The sequence below is a fragment of the Pseudopipra pipra genome, chromosome 6, assembly GCF_036250125.1.
Source record: "Pseudopipra pipra isolate bDixPip1 chromosome 6, bDixPip1.hap1, whole genome shotgun sequence".
NCBI classification, from domain to species: domain Eukaryota; kingdom Metazoa; phylum Chordata; class Aves; order Passeriformes; family Pipridae; genus Pseudopipra; species Pseudopipra pipra.
In genome coordinates, this window is record NC_087554.1 from 36,864,445 (window position 1) to 36,888,157 (window position 23,713).

Below are 23,713 nucleotides of genomic sequence, written 5' to 3' on the forward strand. Positions count from 1 at the left end.
CCCAGGAGTGGACCTTCCATTTAGAATCCATGCCTGAGTGATTTCTCCAGTCTCTCCCTGACTGGCTGAAACAGGGACTGTTTCTGCATGATTTCTTGGGTTGATGAGAAGCAATTATGCCTTAAATGAAGTCATTCATGTCTGCCATTTTGTTTGCATATTTTTCAGCATTCACCTGTTATTAGACCTGTTTTTAAACTGTAAACTAGTTTCAAGTAGACTTTTGTGTCTAATGTGGTTTGGTAATCAGAAAAAAATATATATGTAATGTTTTCTTCACAAATCACTCAAGCAGGAAATCTAATAGAGTGATTTAGAAGTAAAACAGCATTTAAGAATTTCCCAGACATTTCATTTCTGAAGTGACAATGTATAAAGATAATAATCTCAAGACTAACTAAGATTTTTAATGTGTATTCTTTAATATGTATTCTTTAAATAACCTTATCTGGAAGAGATTGCCAAAACAAATTATTCATTACCTTTTAAAGCTGGGAATATTGGCAGTGTAAACAAAATACTACTTTAATATTTAAGAATGTATTTGTACGTGTGGGAAGATATTGTGTGCCATTTTTCGTAATTCCTTTTGAAATGTATAATCCCTTTAAACAGCCAGATTCTTTTTGCAAAGCATTTACTTCTGATAGCTCTTAAATTATTATAAAAAATTCCTTCACTATGTATAGAATCTTCTAAGTGGTTAACAAATAATTTCCTGCTTTCATTCTCAGTGTCTGGTAAAGCTTTTCCACAAAGCAGTTTCCACGGTGATGTTAGGTACAATGCTGATAAAAGGTAGCCATGCCATGAAAACAAATACTGTAGAAAGAGCTTTGTCAATTTGTATTAAGCTGGATATATTTTATGCTAATTTACCAAATCTTTTGTTGATTTGTCAGGCTTCTGAATGCTTTTTTTTTTAATGAAGATGAGTGAATTTTGATAGATGCAATTTATGTCTGAGTATCTCCTCCCAAGAAACAAATTACTTTGTCACATTTTTCTCGATGGTAAATATAAAAGACAAAAAATATGTAGTCCTGACAGATCTTTATATAATTGTAAAGCTTAAAACACAAACCAATTTTCAGATATTTGAATGAATTGTATGTGTAGATCACTGATTAAAACTGTAAATGTACTTAGAAAAAATCCTCTTTTCATATTGAATAATCCCTATAGCTAAATATAATGAAATTAAACTGACAATATAATCTTTTTTTTTTAGTTTATATAAAACATTGGAAGGAAGTTGTGAGTACTTTGAAGTGCATAATTTTTCAGGGTAGAAAAGGGTTTTTTATTGTTGTTGTGTGCTGTTTTTTTAGAAGAGACTTGTACTAAGGTGACCTCTACTGTTTAAAAAAAAGGCTTGCAAAAGCAGCCCTCTCCTAAATCATCCAACAATCTTAAATTGCCAAGACAGACATGGATACTGCTGTGCTTAAAACTATTTGCTTAATTCACTGCCATTTGGATTACTACAAATGATTTTAAGGTTTCTTTCTCATGCATTGGAAAGTTCCCTGCCATTTACTTCCTTGCCATTTGCGTGCAAATTCTGCCTGTACTGGGATCTCTGCCATTACATTTTCTTCACACTGAAGGGTTTTCTCCGCTCCTGGCGGGGCAAAGTCATGACCCAGAAAAAAATTGATTCATGAATTCTCAGGGTGCAACTAAAGAAGAGAGGAAATATGCCTTGGCTGAGCTCCTACTAGTGACAATTTAAAACCTGTAATTAGTTTGGATTCAAGCTGCAAAAGGAATCTGAATTTAAAATGCATTAATTCAAACTGATATATTAACTTTAACAAAGTAGATCACTTATTATGTAGAATCATTATTACAGTCTGTTTTGCTAATTGTTGAATTCCAGACTTTATTAACTTTGATTTTATTAGAAAATGCAAGTAATTGCTGGTGAACACTTCATCTACGTTATGGTTTTCTTGGTGAAAAAGAACTTTTTATTGGGGTTAGTTAGCTTTAACACCTCAGTTATGGATTCTATTTTTGTAAATTCCCATCATCCACATGCTGCACAATGGCTGAGGCCACTTACCCCCTGCTGATATCAGGACCCCATATCCCCTTTAGCTAACTCCCTGACATTTCTATGAACTACACAGCTGAAATGTTATACAGTAATTAATGTTGATCCTAGCACACACACAGCCTCCAGTACAAATTAGGATAGAAAAGGTTATCATAATATTTTGCTAGACTGTTTGGTAGACTTGAATTGCTCCCTGTGGGGGACAAACAAGAAAAGATATTTTTAAGATTTGCATGCTGGAGGAGCATCCAGGTATTTTTATTCAGATAGAGTAAAAACTGCTTTGAACATTTGGTCTGGGAAATGTTAGTCTTGCTATTGGCATATTCTGATACCTGCGCAGTTGCGTTCTTTTAGGAGCGGTTTGCTTGTGGTACATATTTTTGCAAACGAAAAAATGTATGGTGACTGAAATTCTTAACCAAAGCTCTGTTATCTCATGGAGTTCAAATCCAGGTACAACCAGCAGCTGGATCCTCTCGGACTGTCAGTGGTGTCTGAAAAACACTCAGAGACTAAATAATTTAGATTACACCATTCTGACCTGTATAATTGTTTAAATGAGTAATGCAGCCACTAACTGAAAGAGGTCAACCATCTGTAGAGGAAACATAGAATTTGGTTTCATTTCCAAACAAACTTTTGAAGCCCCATACTGTGGGAGGTAGGGAAAAGTCTGCTGACAGATCAATGGCTTATCTGCTACGCCAAGGTTAAAACTTCTATCACTTGTAGAAAGCAATGTTAATAGAAAATGCTCCTGAGAGAGTAGGTTTAGCGCAAATAAAACTTGATCCACTCAATATGCCATTAATTGTATTTTTTTATTTTTTGTGGTTTGCAATGAATGTGCCTTAAACAGTTATGATTAGTATTGATGGATTCTCATTATTCATTGAGGAAGGCCACAATCTTATTTAAATATTTTTGAAAAATTATATTTATCGTGGAATTGCTGAATAGTATATGGCTTGTCAGTTTTCTTTTTTAGGAAAGAAAAAACCCTAAAAAAATTGCTGTTAGGTTAGAAATTACAATTTTACATCCCTTCTGAAATTGCAAAGGGAAGAGGTTCCTCATCCAGAAACAGGCATTTGTGCATGTGTATCCTGATTTTTTTTATTTAGCACATAAAAATGCATAATATTTGCCTTTCTACTCACACCTTGAAATACCTATTTTCATCAATAAAAAATGATTTTGCAGGGATAAGGGTATTTTTTTTAAAATTAAAAACCCAAAGTACAATTCACTTCACCAGCTTATGCATGAGAAACTCAATGTGAAACAACATTTCCAATGATCAAAGCCCTCTCTGTAATTTTGATAACATATATAGTGGCACCAAAGTTTTTTCCTGCCACTTTCTGTCTTGTTTTTTTTTTTAATTAGAGAATATATTTTATATGCAGACTGATCCTCGCTTGACACTGCACAAGATTGCAACTCGACAAACGTATATTATTGAATGATGCCATTCATCACATTCAGAAACAGAAGTGAAGGCCAATTTCATTTAACAGACAGTGTGAGGACTGCTGCAGAATGCACAAATGGTACTTTGTAAATGTTGTCCCACTCATTTATTAAGGCTCTTTTAAAAGATAACTGTTCTTTAGAGACAGGAGGCAGAATCCAAGATTTCATACTGAAATTAAAAGAAATATGCTTTTCCCTGAAAACATGCTCAGACCTATATAAGCTCATAGAAATCAATACAAACTGATGAGTATGGGAAAACCATTATGATTTCTCCCCCAGTGGTGAAATTCAATTTTGTTCTTGTACAGATACACTTCTTCTATATAGGGAACAAAATAAAGTTGGGGATTATCCCAAAGCAATGTTTACCAATTCTCATGCAAAATTCTTACACAGTAGGATGCTAGGACAGTGTTCTCAAAACTCAGCATAATAATGATGAAAAAGAACCATGTCTGTGCCTGAAAAAATATTCAACCTTTTGAAATTGAGACTGAGTTACCAAGACCCTGACTATTCTAGTAGGAAATATCCATCACAGGTCAGTGAACTAACGTGTCCCTTTTTTTACTTTCTCTTTCAACTCTTTGGTGTTCAGTGCCCTAACCTGAAGAGGACTAAATTATGTCCTTTCTAAGACTGCATTGTCACCAGATGCAGGTTTAAACATAGCAGCCAAGCACTTATATTGTCTAGCTTCTTGTTAAATATAACCAGATTATAACATTTTGTTAATCATAACAAAATTTATCAGAAACATTTTGGCCTCTAGAGATATAGTGAGACAAAACAGAAAGGGATTATTTGAGAGTCAGTCAAGAACAAGAGTATGAGCTGTAAATCTCAGTCTTTCATAGGTGCCTATGTCAAGACTTTAGAGAATCTTGACGGGTGTATCACAAGCAGAGTATAGCACAAGAAGGTCATATGAGGAATTGACTGGGAATAGGTATATTCCAGATATGGATATACACACTTGCTTTTGTAAGGGAATGATGTCTTGTTAATCTTGAAAATTTAAACTCAGAACCTTTCTACTGAAATTCAGTTGTTCAAGAACTGCAATGTAACAACTGAGTTGCTGATCCATAAATATTGCCCCATCAATAACCCATATCTGATGTTTCAGAGAAAGGTGAAATTCCAATTGCATGCCATTAATTCATTGATATGTCCTCCAGTATCACCCAGGCATCACATTAGCACAGTGCTATCTCAGAAATATTTGAGCCTTTTTTAATAGATCACTTTTCTGGAAAAGTTTTAGAAATGGGTTGTGGGATTTCAGCAATAGTTTTCACAAGAACATTTGAAATAGATATTCTTTCATGCCCATATATAGAGCAGATTTTTTTAGAATTACAATATTGAGTGTAGAAGTATAAAATACTGCTTTATTAGCACAAATATGACATCATTTTTGTTACCATACATATTCTGTACAACACAGATTGAAAATTATGTAAATAACCAGATTCTGCTATTTATGTTGTCTTAAGTTAAAGTCAGTTGAGATAGCTGGATTTTAACTAGCGTAACTGTGAGCTTTCGTAGGTAAGCAGAAATAGTCTTCTGTTTAAAAGACTAAGTAGGGACTAAGCACTTCAGGGAACTTGCAAAATTGCTGCCACACACTCTGAGCACTTGACAGCTTGAACCACCAAAGCAAATGAGGTCTAAGGAATGGATACCCAGCAAGTATAAAAAAGCAGCATGATCTTCAAAGTGGGCCTTGTAAGCCTAGTAAGGAATGACAGATAATGACATTCAAGCAACAGATCTTCACTGCCTGTTTCTTTTTTTTTTTAAAATTATTATGTTTTAATAGAGTAGACAGCTAGATCCATAGAGGTACAAATTAGGATTGTAATTTACAGTCCTCATAATAACATCTCTGAACATGAAATTCTTAAAAAGTAAGAGTTCCAAATGTGGCATTGAATTTTGGTAATTTCATCTTTGCCAAAAACAGGTAGATAAATCATAAATAAATGATAGATCTTGGTGTAAAGGGGCTTTTTGTGGTGTTTTGTTTGCTTGTTTTTCTTGGTAATGATGAACATAATTATGATACTATTATCTAATCTGGTAACTGGTAGCCACAAATTTGATGCATCAAAATTCATTCTTAGAATATGATTATGCTTTCTGGTGCAGGTAAGGGGAATTCTTCTGGAAGTTTCAAACAGAAAGCAGACTATTTTAAAAAATACATGCATCTTTCAGTATTAGTAGCAGAAGTACATGGGCAGATAAACAAAGTTTATTCTATTTCGTAGTACATTATTCCCTGCACGAGAATAGTGTACACGATTTCTGCCAGTTCTTGAATATGTGCATTCCTAAACCATAGTTTATGAACATCATGAGGAACACATGCAGTGCAGCTGATGTTTGTCATTATCTGTTTTATACATCATCAAAATCATGATGTAGGAGTGTCATGTTATGGTACTGTACTGCCATATTTAAAAGATGGATATTTTAAAAGATAGATCTTTTAGGATGTTTTAAAATACCCCTTAATCAATAAAACAATTTTCCACATCCTGCCTAGATGGAAAATTTCAGGATATTGATGTAACATGATAAACTCAGTTTCACATCCCACCTAGTAGAGCTCCTTCTTATTTCCTTCTTATTTCTATAAGAAGAATGCGATCTGTCAGATCGCATTATATGCAGAAACAGGAGATGCAGACTGATAATTCAGGGTATTCACCACTGTACTATCCACTTCATGGTTAGTTAGGGCATTTGCCACCTATTTTGTATTTTGAAAAGATAACTTTCTTTTAAAATTATGTGCAGAAATGCAAATTGAAATAGACTTGTAGTTGTGATGACACTTTTTCTATTTGTTACAGTCTTCGCAATATTTTGTATTTTTCTTCAAGCATAATTCTGGGGACATTTAAATATAAGGCATTAAACTGTCATTTAAAAAAAAGTGTTTTGGTGAAGCGTTGGAAGGCCTAAAAGACTCAGGCGAGAGTAGGAAAATGAAAGGAACCAAAACTTTCTAGTTTCACACAAAATATTTTTATATAATTTTAATTTAATGTAATCATAGCACTGGATTATTGACAGCGTGTACTAAGGGTACAAAGTCCTGGAAAATGAAGATAGCACAATCTGCTCACATTGGTAAGACACCACTTATTTTTACATTATTTTATGCTGCAAAGATAAAAATGAGTAAGATCCAGAGAGTCTATAAGAGAATACAATTAATTTAAAATCAAAACAACATAAAAAAATAGAAACAATATTCTATTTCTAATGGAAAGGAATTCTGGTTTATAATTGCAGTATACATTTGTATTTACTACAGACAACATGCCTTCTCCTTTAAAGGATTTTAAGAACTGTTTAAGCCTCTTTTAAGTTACCAAACCTGGGTACAAAACTGTGCCGTCACATCAGCATGTAAGTGCACTCTGCATAAAAAAAGATGGGGATTGATTTAGGCCGCACTACGGAGCCAACCCCAGGCTGAGAGTAGCTTTATTCTCTGCTTGTTTTCTCAGCTTTTTATTCATTTGCAATGAGGGAGTGTGGTGCTTTTTTGAAAATGACTCTCTTGATGAGGCCTCTGATTGTAAAGTACTTTCAAACTGGGAACTTCAGCACCTTTGTTGCTGAGTGGATAACTTTTCCATTAAAAAATATGAACCTGCTTTCCACCAGCTCTTTTCCTCCTTTCCATTATTTTTCATGTGCATTGAAAGCAACTTTCCATACCAGAGCATTTACAGGAAGCTAGCAAAAAAGATACCCATGTTCCAGTGCAATGGCATGATAGCAACCAATATTTTCATTGCCAGATGGTACTAATAGAAGTTCTCTAAATGCAACTTGTGTATTTATCTAATCCGCTTTATCTCTGCAGATCTCTTATAGGTTTCCTTTCCCCAATTTCATCTTACAGTACCTGTACACCCAGCATGTAGATATGAAACAATTTGATGAATTTCAGTCACAAAAGTAACTGCCTTGATGACAGACTTTTAGTGAGAATTTGTCCCTGGAAATGCTATTATTTCTGCAGACTACTGCTCACTACCCACAGTACTTCCACTCTTCTGATGCTTCTGCCTAGACTGAGCCCACCTTGACTTACCCTCTTGCTCTCTCTCTCTCTCAGAAATAGAGTAGTTTACTTCCTCCTGAAAATTGGATGTTTTTTTCTCATTGTGATTTGGAATTTGCCTCTCCTATACACTAACTTCTTCCTACTATACTATGGCTGTAGCTGTCAGATCTTCAAATCAATGGTAATTTACCAGTGAAAAAAAAAAGATAGATACTTAACATTTTAGCAAAAGTTTGGGCAATATTTAGCACTTGAGTGTTAAGAGAAGTGAGAATTCAAATTGTCAGCACTTAGCACTTTCATTCATATTCACTAATCTCAGGAAATTATGTCCTGAGAAACCAGCACATACTTAAAATTAAAACAGGCTGTTTAAAAAGGAGTCTGCATGGCATCATATTTGTCAGTATTTAAAGCAGAGATTGATTATTTTTCTTTATCTTATTAGATTGGTAGTTGTATCTCTTAATAATTTATTGCCTCTTTGTTTGTAGCATCCCAGGACAGAATCTCTCACAACCCCTCATTGGAAGACATTACCAAACTCTGTCAAATTTGGATGTCAGATTATGTTATACATTATAAATTACAGCAGCAGATGTTCTTTGAAAAAGTTGTGGTTTCTTTAAATGATCTAGCTGATGCAACTCTTTGAGTCACTGTGGTGAGAGACAAAATTGATGACAGGCTGATTTAGTGGTGCACTTTTTAACCAACAGTTTGAAGAGATTAGAAGGTTGTCAGAAAGATATCAAGAGAGGTAAAGGGATTAATTTCAGATTAATTTCACAGAACTTTAAATTAGCAAAACAATGGCTAGCTTTCTTTGAAAACTCTTTTATAGCTGGGAGCACCTAAGTGGAAAATGGGCCATAAAGAAAATTTTTAATTTAGTACTATTTTAATTTTTTTTTTCTTAGGCAGATGATTTATGGATGCCCAGTAGCCTGTGAATTTTCTTGGAAAAATGTAGTGTGAACATTTCTTGGTGAGCATATTAATCAGTTAAGTTTCTTAAATATTTCTTCATCCCTGGAATGTTTAAGCCTTAACAACAATAAAAGATGTCTATCAAGTCAATAGACAGGAAAGTGTTTGGTTTGACAGACAAATATTTTAAATAAAAGGTGAAATTGTCATTGACGAAATAGCAATGAAGATAGAAAACTACAATTAAAATAATTTCTTTTAAAATCTGTTGCAAAGTAAATTAACATGCAGGAAATGTTAATTAAAATATGTTTATAATTTCAAAAGAAAAAATGTTCTTATCAGAAAATGTTGGCATGGAAGATGGGATATAGATAGACTGACAACATGTGATGCAAGACAGTGAAGCCTGCAATGGTGTAAACAAACCATGCCTTAATAATAATATCTGCAGGTCCAGTGTTAGTTTATGCCTTCTCAAGCATAAAAAAAGAGGGCTGGGAACTTTCAGAGAATTTTGCTCTTGGATTTTTCCATGTAGTCGATTAAATTGCATGATTCATTGTCCCAGGCACTACTCCCAGAACTACAGTTGTTCAATTCCTTTCTATTATAACAAATATTTTTTTCAACATGTTAGAGTTTTGCCAAAATTTAGCAAACTTACCTGAACCCTACCCAAATTGCTACCTGAAATTTGGCATTTCAGTATTTTGCTTCAAGCTATTTAATTATTAGTGTGTGCATACATGCAGGTGTATATTTAAAAAAGAAAAAAGAAAAAGTAAAATAGAGCTGCTGTTTCTAAAACAAGTAGAAGGAAAAAACTTACGACAAGCAAAACAAGCCCCTACTCCATTTGGTTCATGTCAAAAAATTATGGAATTACTGTAGTTCATTTGCTCAGATGCTCTAGTACAAGGCAGCTCATGGTCCTGTCAAGAGTAACAGGCAACAAACATTTGATGTACACATTGAAATTTGTTTAAAATTAACACCATTGCAGGACTGTGCGAAAAAACTGAGTTCATGTGTAGTCAGAGTTCTTCCCTCTGGGAAGTCCATCTCCAATCTGACAAAAGACCTTGACCTTCCAGATCTGTAATTATTGTCCCCTTTTGGTTGTCAGGCAGTGGGTATGGTGGGCAGAGGTAGGTATGGCCTGACTAAAGTAAGCATTTGCACACAATATGCAGAAATATAGCCAAAAATCAGAGGAAGGTAGCAGAAGCTTGAGCAACACATTTACAGAGGGGAATAGGATCAGTATGAAGATACTGGACAATTGCAAAGGGAGGGCTGAAGGGAGAAGTGGGCTGGACATGACCAGGAAAGGCAGAGTAGACTGATCGTTACGTTCTACAATTAGGGTTGAAAACAGAAGTTCAGAGAGCCTCACTCTTCTGCAGTTAAAAAGTAGATATGACATTAATAATTTCATACATGGACCGGAGTTGGTCCACATAAGAATTGGCATCTGATACCATAAATTCTGTAGATTCATAAGTCTTCCTCTTGACATGAAAGTCCTTTATTTTTAGTTCAAAACTGTTCAAAACGTCAGATGCTTGTTTTCTCAGCTAATGAATCAAAATAAATAAGGATACTGAATTTCCTAAAATATTCCAATTAATACTTTGGTATTAATGCATAATGACACCGGCCTTCGCTAGATGATCCTATTCTATTTCTTCCAGAGTAGCTGGATCTCTTTCAGTGAAAACAAAAATTTCTCTATACCCCAGGTTGCCATCTGCAGAGGAGGGATAATAACACCATCTATCTTCACAGAACTTTTTGAAGATAAGTTAATTAACTTTTTATAGCATTTAGATGCTGTAGTATCAAAATATAGAAGAAGAAATCTGTGTTGCATACTGAAAAAAAAAGAGATCACACTTTGAATAATTGGTCAAATATTAAATAACTAATCATTCATCAAAAGAGGCAGAGACTATACAAAAATAGATAGGCTCCAGTAAAGAACCATAATTGTGATACATGCATAAAGGGACCAAATTAACAGTGCTGAAACTATGCTCAGCTTTAGCATTTGAAGAATTTGGTCTCCTTTGTATAATTTCTTTGTAAAACCTCAAGGGTATTATTCTAAACTTCTGTCTCTGTACGAAGAACATATATGACCCACAATAGTAGAGTAAATGCTTTGAAATCCTCCTTTTATGTATGTTTACATCATAGTCCTGTGAGTTCAGAAAGGACTGTTTCTTTGTTTTTACTTTTTTAAAGCTCCATATGAATATTCTACAAAGCACAAAAATTAGTCTGTCCTTCATTTTCCAGTTTTATTTAATCCATCACATTGCACTTCATTGTCTGTTTCTCCCTATTTTAAAGGAAGAAGAAATAGAATAAAAAAATAGAAAGTTGAAAGGTAAAGTATTAATACTAAGTAAAGAACAGCCGTATGGGAATTGTAAAGTATTCCCTGGGCCCTACCCTGTAAGTGATGTAATGCTTTCTGTTCCAGTCCATGTCCATGCATGCATGTAGTGCATTTAATTGCAAAAAAAAAGGGAGAGTGAGAGGTAGGCTTATTTATCTATATACTGGTGCCCTATGCTTAAACACAAAAGATGGTAAAGTATACCATTAAGTACGTTTGAAGTAATGCAGCTGGAAGCAGAAGAGTGTTCTTTCTAATAATATATCTGTATTCCTACAATTATCCTCAGCCTACTCCTACTGCCATGCAGCAGCTACAGTAACTCTTTGAAGTTTTCATTAATGCAAGGTTTAGCAAACTTATTTGGTATAAATTCTACTGTTCTTTATTTATGCTTGTATAATGCAACCTCTTTTGCATCCTGCCACAATTCGCCACAAAGACAATGTAAATGACTGCAGTGTGAAAGCAAGCATAACCTTTTACTTCACTAACCAATAGATTATTTAGATCTCAACATTACTTAATCACATTCAGATTACCACATAGTGGAGTAATAAATAGGACTTTCAAATATTTTGGCAGAACACATGCTCTCCCATCCATTATACCTCCCAGAGTGCTCCTATATGGCTGTTCCGTATGCTGTGCTATTAACCACATCTAAGCAGAGGCTGTGCTACTTCAGAAACACACTCAGAAGCATACTCAGAATCATAAGCTGGCTCAGGGCCCCCAAGCCTATGCTGTGCCATCACCCCACCACCGATGACACTACTATCATTACCACTTACTGTTCCTGATATTTCCATACCACCTGATTTCACATACTGCTCAGTATTTTTTAGCACTCATCATTCAAATGCTGTAAAACCTATCATCCAAGTGCTCCAAAATATATATGCAATATACATATATATACCCCCACACTACCCACAAAGGAGTAGCAGAGCTGTAGGCAAGCAAAACTGAGACAGCCAAGACAGTGACTGAGCGGAAGGCTGGGATGCAGAGTAAGAGTCCAGAATATTCCTCTTGAAAGCAGAGATCAGACATAGCCATGGGCTAGGCAAATCCTTGGCCAGAACAGTCTGTAAGAGTGGTAAGAGTGTGCTTATTCTTGTACTTGCTAGAAGTCTGTCCAATATCATTGAATAGGACTGAAACTTTCATTCCATGCCTGGCAATAAGACTTAGAAATATCTCCCCTGTTAATTTTGACACTGATTGAGTAACTTTAAAGTTTCAAGTACTGTAGCTAGTCCTAAAATAATAGGCTTGATATAAAATCCAGATATTTGAAATGTTGTCAGCAGAGTCAGCAGTGACTCTGAGGATTGCTTAACCTAGAATTCAGTCACACTGTTCTGTTGATTATTTTGCCTGGAAATTTAGTGTACTGTGTCCACTACCTGAGGTTGCTTAGTTTAAGCTCTAAGAGACATAAAATATAATGTGATAAATTTGTCCAGAATATACGGTATACAACCACTTCTTGGGGTTTAAAGGCACAAGGGGATTGAGTGTGTGCATGTATGTAAGGCCTAACATTTTGGACCTGCCACAAAAAAATCAGGACCTGCAACTCCAGGAATATGCATTTAAATTGAAACTGCTTACTCAGGTTTTTGGCTGTAACATCTATGGCAACTGGAAATTTCTAGGGATATTACATCACTCAGTTTCACTGGTGATACAGTGAATATCAGTGATACTGATATTATTAGGACTTTCGCAAATGTACCCCACAATGAAAAAAAATTTTAAAAAAAACCAAACAAACAAAACTTTGCCTTCTTAATGTTACAGTGCTGTTTAAAGGATAATATAAACTACTTTTTTTCCTGTTTTTGTTTTAATGGTATATGACAGAAACAGATGCAAAAGGAGTTTATGTGGAATGTAGTGTTCCCACAGTTCAGGTATAGACACCTTTTCCATTCTTTTAAAAATTAAGTTGTGGGTAGGAATGTTGTGGGGGTTTAATTTGTTTGTTATGGTCAGAATAGGTGCCAGAGAGAGAAAAGGAAACTTGTATAATCGCCGAGGTATGTTCAGTGTAAATTTTTTCACAGAATATTCAGTACTCTCATGTTAAGTTGAATTGTTATGTAAGTAACAAAATAGGACTTGGCTTTACTCTTGAGAGCTCAGCAACCATGACGGGTTCAACTATGAAATCTTAGTAGCTACCTTTCTGTAATTCAAGTGACCCTTGTTGTCCCCTCTACACCATAATCAATATGCAAAGCAACAAGAGTACCTAATATTAATTGGGGATCTGTTTCTCTAATCATAGGATCACTTTTTAAAAATTGTTGTGGGAAAACCAAAGATATCGAGTGCAAGAGGACAAGAAGTGAGGATCTATCAGATTCTGCATTCAGAGCAAGGAGTCTGTCTTAAGCATCTTCCTAGTCTAGAAATCAATTTCAGGTAGCCAGCAACAGCAGTTTTGTAAGACTACAGTAACACAGGATGCTACTGCATGTTTTCAGTTCAGAAACAGTAGGTTTGTTTCAATTGGGTTTCAAATGTCTTCCTAGTCCTGACGTTATCCTAGCTGCAGGCTTTGTTGAACCAAATGGTGTTTATTTTGAAACTGACATGTTAATTACTGTAATCTGACTGCTCCTTGTAGGTCATTATCTCACCAGCAATGTACTGACCACTATACAAAAAGGTGGAAAGAGTAAAGAACCTTTAAATGATATGTTAAAGTCATGCAGTTTTGTTTGAATTACTGTGAAAGTTGTATTCATGTTTCTGTTTTCAGCTCCACTCATCAGTTGTTTGTAACTATGCTAGAAAAGATTCTCTTCTGGCTGGAGCCCAGCAGATTGGTGCTCAGCTTGAGAGGAACAGTATTATTTAACTTTGAAAATATTTATTGATTCATGTTTTAATTAGCAGTAAAAAGCAATTTGTTTATTTTCAGAACATTTTCCCCCTCACATTTAAGGGCAAATTCTACTCGTTTTGTGTTTCACTTGCATAAAGGTGACATTTTCATAGATGCTTGCTTGGCACAAGGCAGAATCATGTACTTGGTATCCTGCCCTTGCTTTTTGAAAGATCCAGAATTGGCAGCTATAGTTATGCGTAGGGGGTTTTTGCTCTCTCTATAATTTGCTATCCAGATCAAATATGGAAATTTTTAACCCATATTTTATGGCTTTACTGCATTTTTGCATTTGTAGGTGTTTTTCCTGTAATATGCTTTGTTCTGACATTTAAACACAGAACAAATATGTTTAAAATGCTTATGCCTAAAATACTATTCATCATGTTTCTAAGTTTGTACAGTGCATTCTAATGAATAGTTAACATTTTGGGTCCAAAAATAATCTCTACAAAGCACCATTTCATGTAGAAGCCAGGAAAAATGGTGGCAAGTAAATCCAGGTTTAAATGATACAGCATTATGATCCAAAATCATGCATCTCATCTATCTCAGCAGCATTCAGATAAGGAACTTTTAACAATGTCACTAATGTTACTGGTACTTGCAGTGAATATAAATCACTGATAGAAAGTATTAATTATTATCATTGCAGGCTTGAAAGTTGAAGCAGTGTTATTTTATATCACAAATGCTTTAAGCATCCAACACTGCTTCTGAAACGTTAGAACTGGGCAAAATACTCACAAGAAAGGTATTATTTATTTGTTTTCAACAACAGCAAAAAAAAAAATATCTACTTTCCAATGTGCAGTTGATTTAGAAGAAAATAATGACATTTTCAAAATAGTGACATTTCATTATTTATGATGTGGTTATTTCCAGAAACTTGAGAAGTACGTCCTTCCATACCCCTATTTTCACTCGTGAACATTTAAAAAACCCTAATGAACTACACGGACAGTGGAAGCTAACAAGTGTTTGCACACTACAGTCATTCTTATCAGACAAATATTTTTAACCATTCTTTATTCACTGGAAAACTGATGCTCAGACAAGTGAAGGCATGTGCTTTGTATATCACAAGTACAAGCACTCTCATATCTTGTATTGTGTTGTTGCAGTCCACAGTTGATTATGTTGTTTCTTTGCGGATTGTTTCACATGCGGAGGAAAGGAAAGTTAATATGTATGCCCACACTCCAAAGCACAACGTGCTACATTAATTCACTGGTGGATATTGAAGAACATGTATTAGGATGTGAAATGTAAGGCTTCATTTTGCTGACCAACTCCCCTGACGGGGTGTTAAGCTCTAGCAGAGAAACAAAGCCGCTAACTAGGAGTAATAAAGTTTCTTCCTTTCTCCACTGCTATGAAAAAGAATAACAGATAACAACACAAGGCTCACCTGAACAGCTGTTTACAGAGCAGATGTAGATGAGTTGAGTGCCTGCAAAAAAGTTCCGGCAACTATGGGTCCATGTTTGAGAAATCATTGTCCTCAAAGGCCCTTTTACAAGAGATGACTATCTCAGCAACAAAGATGCCGGAATGGCTGGTATATCTTCTCAACCATCACTGTGACTTCTACAAGAGAATGCAGAACAAAAACCAAGGTGCTTGATGACAGTCTTCAGAGATCCTGTACTCATAAACAGTGGTCTAATTGTCATTAATACCTTTTAGCTCATGCAATTAGTCACAAGTCTTTAGTGCTTTGCCGAAAAAAGTTTTTGAGTTTGAATTAATTCATTAATATATTACTCTCATTTTGACCCACTCAGTGAGAATCCCTGGGAAACAAATCAGTCCACTCAAAATTCTTTAGATTCAATTTATATTTCTTTTTCATAGACAGAGGGAAAAAAAATTAAAAAGAATGTTGCTATTTTCTTGATCTGGAAGGACAATAACTCTTTTCAAGACCTTCCCTTGCTCATCTCCCCACTTCTACCTCAGATATTTCTAACATTCTGTTGCTACCTTTGTCTAGCAGAGAGGTTCCAAAACTGCCATTCAAAGTGTTTCTCTCCCCACAGATGGGAGCAGATCTATTATCCATAGCATCACCGATCTTTGTCAGCCAATCTGTCAGCTATGAAGTCATAAATTATAGCATCCAAAAATTCTTTCTGTTCATACTTCTTCACAATTATTTAAAAAAATATTTTAAAAATATTTATTTCAATCAATATAAATAAAAGTCTGCATTTAGCACTTCTTACAGTGAGATTCCTCTTATTCCACCATAAATCTCTAATGGCGGCAATGGAAGGGCATGATCATGGGGATTAAAGTATGTCTGACTAGAAACAAATACCATGACTTACAGTTTACAATTTCCTCTAAGTAAACAGTATAGATGAGAGTAGAGCTTATTTTGTATCTGAATGTTGTATGTTTTAGCCATGCTGTGTAATTCCATGCAGTTGCACATCTAATAAACACAAAAAGAGCAAACATTTTTAACCTGCAGGCCTATACGTACAGGCTACGTCTCCACTAGTGCCAAAGTTTATGTTCTGTTACTGCTGCCTTCTTGGAAAGCAATTTCAGAATCACTAAGTCCATCACAATGCCACCATACAGACAAGCAATATCTATGTATACATTTATCAAGCCCTTAAAGCTGGCTAAGCAGCTTGCCTGCACTGCACTGCAGGCAGAGCGTTCTTGATATTCACGTGCTCCTGAATTGTTTGCGACATCTCTCTGTACTTCATCTGTCTACACTAATCAAGGCAATTAATCCCTTCCCCCAACCATCCCGGTAGTTCTCTTCATTGACTTTGATATGAGTTTATCTTCAGTGAATACAGATGACCACAACTACATAGAGTAGTAAAATGATCCTACCAGTTTCTTGTGCAATGGTATTGGCAAGTACACAGCTCTTCCGGAAATACCTTGATTAAATCAAAGTTAGTAAGGTAGAGGACTGTCTTTGCTTTTTTATCTATCATTTGGCAATGAACATGAGTCAAATAAATCTAAGAAGTGCTTCTCTCCATTATATTTTCCAGAAAATGATTAATCATGCACATTTCATCGCATTTCTTTAATTTCACTCGTTAGTGATGCCTTTCTGCGGAATATTTTGATTATGACTCTCTGTCTTGTGTCATTAGAAAATTTCAAAACAAAATTTTTTTTTTGGTCACTGTTATTAGTGAAAATACTAAGTAGCATCAGATACCACAAGAGCCTCAGTGAAAACCCGTAATCTGCTAGTTTAACCATTTGTTTTAAATCCAGTTCATTCTTGTCTCTCTTTTAGTAATGCTACATCACTTTTACTCATTTTCCCCTTATCATATCTGTCCAGTTAAGATAATCACTAGTTAAGATAACCTCAGGTGAACTATATAATCTGCTACAATGCCACATGAAAATGAGCATGATGACTATTTTGTTGAAATGCAGTGGCTTGAAGAAAGTCTGCACTGTCCTTGTGTCCTACTGACTGTAACTGTTTTTTCAAGTCCCAGAAGCCATTGTTTTCCTCCCTCTACATTCTCTTTTTCCATGTTTTCCATATAATTCTCATTAGACCTCGTCCACTCTGGAATTCCAGAGTGCTAAATTCTGTCTTGGTGCCTTCTTCCTGATCCTAGTGCCATTTCTTTTTCAAGCCAAACTCCAGACTTTGCCTTTTACTGAACCCTGTAGCCTGGTTAAAAGTTTGTTAATTTATTTATGTCACAGACTTTTATACCACAGAGAAAGAAATTATTCACCAAGTTTCTCTTCTGATATTAATGATATCTGAATTTCATTTATGAAGCGATACACCTGAAGACTACATGTATTCCAGGTCCTTTGAGAGTGTGATTAGCTCGTTGTGGCACAAGTATTTTAGGACTATGATAACTTTATCAAATTTATGTAATTTACAAAAAAATCATAAATGTTATAAAAATTCTGCAAGAAAAATCCTTGTTATTTCTTAAGTCTGTAAATCTTTGGCCTCTTGGATTTATGCAGTGAAGAAGGAAAAAATGCAAATTGACAATTGTCTGCATATATTTATATAGAGGCAATGCTTGCATGCATGGGTATATATATATATGCCCATACATATATTTAAAAATGTAGATGTATATAAATCTATAATATTCCTAAACTGGTTATTCCAAAGCAGTCAGCATGCATAATGCAGATTTCCATGAAGTATCTCAAAGCATTCAGAGAACGAAGTAAGAGACTACTATATAATTCACAGCTCTAAAAGATTATGCAGCCAAAGAAAGAAAAGATCAACTCTAACTATTGTCTTTTAACTTTTATTTATTTATCTGTTACATTATTAAAGCACGGCCTCTGGAAAAATAGCTTTGATAAGAGTAAATTAAATATAGTTCAAGTAAAATTTTTACCAATTATGTGCACGGTCAACAAGAAGACACTTCAGAAATTGTGTCTCTTTTCTACTACCAGTAATGTCTTTGTAACAGTCAGTGAATTGGGTTTTTTCTACAATACAGAAAGTATAATTTTATCATGTAATTCATTATTCTAGCTTAAATATAACACTGTTGATGATCTGATCTGTTGATGATCTGGTGCCCAAGGTAGCTAGTCACCTCCTCTTTTGTTACTGAAATAACAGCCGAAAACACCTGAAGTAGAAGTAGAAGAGCAAGGCATTGTCAGCAGTAACCTCTTATTCGGAGGCATATTTCATGCAATGCTCTAACAGGAGGGTTCTCCTGAACTTCAAGGTATTAAATGTGTTAACTCTAAACTTCTCAGAGACATTCAAGTGAAGGTTGCAGCTGTAATTAGAAGATTTCAAGTATATTATTTCTGTTATTTTGTATCTCTATTACACAGCCAATATATTTATTGCGGTTTCTTTTGACTTGGAAACATCTGATTTACACTATGTAAGTTAAAATTTTTTAGCCAACATAGAACATTTAGGGGAATATCTATATTCACTCACAAGGGATAAAGGTGACTGAAAACATCGTGCAATGACATGGACTACTATAGTGTGATTGTATCATAAAAGCGTAAAAAAAATGGAAGGCATAGAAATATTTCAAACTTGCACTGAACTACAATCTGAAAGCCTCGGCTTAAAAATACATACAAAAATGCTGCTTTGCAATAAACAAAGTATAAACTTTTTCAAAGGAAAAAAAAATGTGGAAAAGAAAGAGCATGCAATATACTCATATTACCAAAAAAGCATGATTTGCTTGTTACTAAATATAGGGCAATTCTCTCAACAAGGTTTCAGACTTAAATTTATTTTTGCCCATGACTGTGATCTGTTAAAGTTAGAACAACGATGTGAAACTTAAAAAAGATGTTTTCTAAAATAATGTTTTTATTTTATTTCTTTACTGAAACCTACTAACTTGGAACTAAGGAGAGTGCAAATACCCACCCAAAGAGAACATTTGTTCTTTTACTGATCTGTAGGCCTTTTCTCTTAGTTTTGCACCCTGCATTTTCTTTCCATTTAACTCATTTACTGATAAATAAAACTCAAGTTACCAGAGTATTTAGTTATTATTATCAAATCTGGAATTTACTTTATAAGATTTCCTGTCTAATGCATGTCTCTTCAGGATTTCAGTTCTATTTTATAGAGTTCATACTGACAAGATCTTTATTTTGAGAATACTGGGCCAAAATGACACTCTTCTTTATAAAGAAAGTACTTCTAAAGATGTTATTTCATTATGAAATACAGCCACAAGTGAAATACAGAGCTTTGGATATTCATGTAAGCCGATAATCAAAATTGGTTAATATTGATTTTATAAGTATTTAAGTAAATTTATATTCTGGACCTGCCTATACATTTTGAATATCACAACAGCTTTTACTATCTGACCCCTAACTATTTCTTCAAAGTCTCCATAGTTTTATTAGATTATTTATTATTATATTCATTGAAAGGCAGGTATTAAATAATATAAATTAGCACATCTTCCAGCACAAAAGATAAAATCATCTTTAAAAAAACCCCACAACAATGCTCGATTTTTATTCCATTGTAGTAGTCTTAAAAAGAACTAGCTTCTTCTTCCAACTATATATTATATATCTGTAAAATGATGAAAGAAAACAAGCAATGTTTACTCCTTTTTTTTCCTTTTCTCATTACGTTTTTTTTCCATGGTGGAAAATACATGGTATCTGATATATATAATGCAGTCAATTAATTCTAGAGAAGCCAAAAATTATTTTGGTCACCACTCTTTCTTCCCTCTTTGTGATTAATATCTCATTTTAAATCAAAGCTTTCCATGTTTAAAAGTAGTGATTTAGTTTTCATAGCAATATGGTGTCATTCAGAACATTTCTCAGAATTCCCATAGTGAATGCAGAAATATGTCTTGAGTTAGTCCATAAATGCCCTCTGCTGACTGTATCAAAAAGTGCAAGCAATTTTTCCTTTAACATTACCTTTTTCAATAATCAACATGGTAGTTCAGCCAACAAAGGTTGAACTCATAGCAGAAAATAAGCAAACATCAATTTTAGAGATCAAGCATTTGTGCATAGTAAATTTTCTTTAAGTTCTGTTTTCTTTATCAAGCCTAAGGTTTTAAGGGAAGTAATGGCAATACCAATCTGATCCAACTCAGTTCTGTGGTCTTAAATTCTGTCAGAAGATAGATAAGATAGATAACTTTATTTAAATAACAGTTTGAAAAGCAGAGATGAGGCCAACAGATCAAAGAGAAAGCAATGCTGAGAATTTAGAAATCAAAAACATTGCCCATAAAATAAACATTTAAACATTTTTGAACTATAAAAAGGCTTATATAAGGGTCAGACTAGTAAATTGAACAGAAACTGGTTTCCTCAAAACTTCAGGTAAACTATAAAATTATTTACACAGATTAGAGTGTATTAATTCTTTCTCTAGCTAATAAATTTCCCTATGTATTATAAATCATTGTTCCTTAGGCTGAAACAAAATCACTGAATCTGATGCCATTTCATCATCTGTGCATAGAGAGCAGTTAAAATCATAGTTTGTTCTTACAGAGTGTCCAGACTTCATCTCATGGATTTTATCAACCTAATATTAATAAAGATTTGAAAATTTCATTTGAAAAGCCTGTGGGATTGATAGAAAACTCTCCAGCTTATATCACAGAATCACAGCATATTCTGAGTTGGAAAGGACCCATAAGGATCATCGAGTCCAACACATAAGTGAATGGCCCCTATGGGAATCAAACCCACAACCTTTATTTGCATTGTGTTCGAACCCATATGCACTGCACACAATTTGATTTGCTCACTCAATTGAAAGTTTTCCTTGGAAGGGTTCCTTTAGTTGATATCTCATTCAAGGCTATTCCAGAAATATTTCTGAGAGAAGGTCAAGATAAGCTTTCCCAGTTTAAAAAGTCTGAAGATGCACAGAGTGAAGGCAACAGCTCACAACCGTCAGTAAAGAAAACTAAGAATTTTAGAAGTTGGAAAGGTAAGAAAATACGTCATTACCCACCTGATGGCCTAGTAAGAAAAAATATAATTTACTGTCTCACTCGGACATTCAGTGGAATGTATCAGGTCAATAAATACATACATTGTAAGCAAACACTGCATGCCCTAATAGAAAATTTAAAAAAAAAATAAAATCAGATTATTCTATCCTCGTTGAATATTTTTTCTTAGGAGCATAAGACAAGTAATTTAAAACAATATAAAGTGCTTTGTATTTACTGTGACTAAAAGAAGATAGCCTGAGTGTATCAAGAAACATTCCAGCGATTAGCTCATGGAATGCTCTTGTAGTAGTTGGTTTGATCCAAAATATCTGTATTGAAAAATAATCTCAAGTTATGATAACCTTAACTCCATTACCATAACACAAGCTAATATGATAGAATAAATACATTAACAAAGAAAAAGCCATACCTTGCAATTCAATTCTCTTTGGGGAATCTAGCCAAGAACAAAAACAAAACAAAAAAAACCCCACAAACTTTTTTTCCATGAGTTAGCAAAAAAATGCTCAGCTTTTACAATGTTTTCATAATATACCAAAAGAATAACAGCACTCAACAGTTACACCAAGTATGGATTTGATTTGCTACATTATTTCAGATGCTTCATTAAAGAGTGAAAATCATGTCTTAATAAAGTCATCCTAACTGTGTCAACAACTTAATCTCAAAAAAAAAAGGCTTTATTTTTACAGTGTGGGACAATATGCCAAATCGTGATGTTTCCTAAAATACAAGATTTAATCCACTCATAGTGTTCCTAAATCTGAATATCTTCAGACAACTAGTTTGCTTCACATAAGCACTGTCATGAGAGACCAAAACACCCAAATCAAAACAACAACAAAAAACCCAACCAACCAAAACAAAAAAAACCCTAAAAAATAGAACCCCACAAAAAACCCAAACAACTCCCACCTCAAATCAAAACTCTTTCTATACTATTGTAAATACAAATGGTAACATATATGGCATATGTTAACTTTCACTATTTTAGAAGTTAGTTAAATTACCAAACAGAGCTCAAGAAGCCTTAGTATTAGTTGAAGAAATAAAATAAAATCAGTATTTTAAGTGCCCCCTGACTATTCCTTTCAATAAGAAATAAAAATGATTTGTTTTAGAAGTCTCTATGTTGTCTAGTGTCAGGGTCTTGGGACATTGGAATTTGTGGAACTACATGATCTTTAAGGACCCTTCCAACCCAAGTCATTCTATGATTTTATGATTCAGTGTTTGTGCAGGAGACAAATGTAATAGGTAAGTAGGTAGGTAAGTAGGTAGAGAGCTCTCTAAATCTTTCAAATGCACATAAAAGTAGCTTTTTTATCAAAGAGTTTTACCACTGTCATCTTCATATTTCCTTGTTTTTTCACTTTTTAGGTAAATTCAAAAGTTTTAGAAATTTCTTTATAAAATGTTTGCAGTTTCTATCATCTCTTCCTATGTTTTTGTCACATATCTACCTTCATGTGATGGTGATGCTGATAATTAATACTGCTTATTAGATATGGCAGGTGGAATGAAAATATTCCATTTAGACTGTAGCCCCTGGAAATGGTCAATAGGTTTATTTTTACATTGCATGTATTTTTGGTGTAGCATTGTTATAGACAAAGGAACACTGCCCAGTATGAATACCATACTTTTATCAAGATGAATCTGGAATGCTTCCTAGGTTATACATCTGCTTGCTCCATCTAATTTACATATCAGAAGATATGCTGACCAGGGGATATGGAGAGTAATTATATGTATTACAAGTTGTTAGGCTACTATTTCTACAACTGGCAAAGACTCATCACCACCACCCCCTAAATCTAAATAAGCTTCTGGTTATCTGGCTGTCAGAAGCAACTTAGACTGCTTGTGTGCCAGATACAACTAGCTGTACTGTGTTTACATGCTATCGTGGACATATTGCAAGACTTGTCACAAGCTAAACATTTTGCCACTGACTAGAGGACAATAGATTTTAAACATTCTAACATTATATGTTGCACTTAAGATTCTTTATCCTTTTTTGACAGCTTCCCATTTCTTTATTAATTGTTTTTCATAAGCCGTGTTCATCTAGTTCGTGAGCTCTGCACAAAAGCAATGGTGGAGGCAGATTGAAAATAAATGAGTTGTCTTTAGGGGACAGAGTCTCTTCTTACTCGTTCTCCTGTCCAGCCCAAACATGTAGGGACAGTGTCAAGACAGCAGAACACCACTATGTTTGCTCAAAATGTGCTCCCTAAGTGAAATGGCCTATTATATTGAGGCCAACACTGGAGGAAGCCATTTACCAACATTCACAGTAAATTTTGTTCCTGTGAATGTTGGTTGACACATATCCAACAATTAA

At 34.4% G+C, this 23,713-nt stretch overlaps 1 long non-coding RNA gene across 1 annotated transcript in view; it reads right to left on the bottom strand.

Moving 5' to 3' along the window:
- LOC135415967 (uncharacterized) overlaps positions 1-23,713 on the bottom strand; it is a 69,494-nt gene that overhangs the window by 29,094 nt on the left and 16,687 nt on the right. The window contains exon 2 of the long non-coding RNA XR_010431372.1: positions 15,291-15,469. This is a non-coding gene — a long non-coding RNA (uncharacterized LOC135415967). The remainder of the gene's footprint in view (positions 1-15,290; positions 15,470-23,713) is intronic.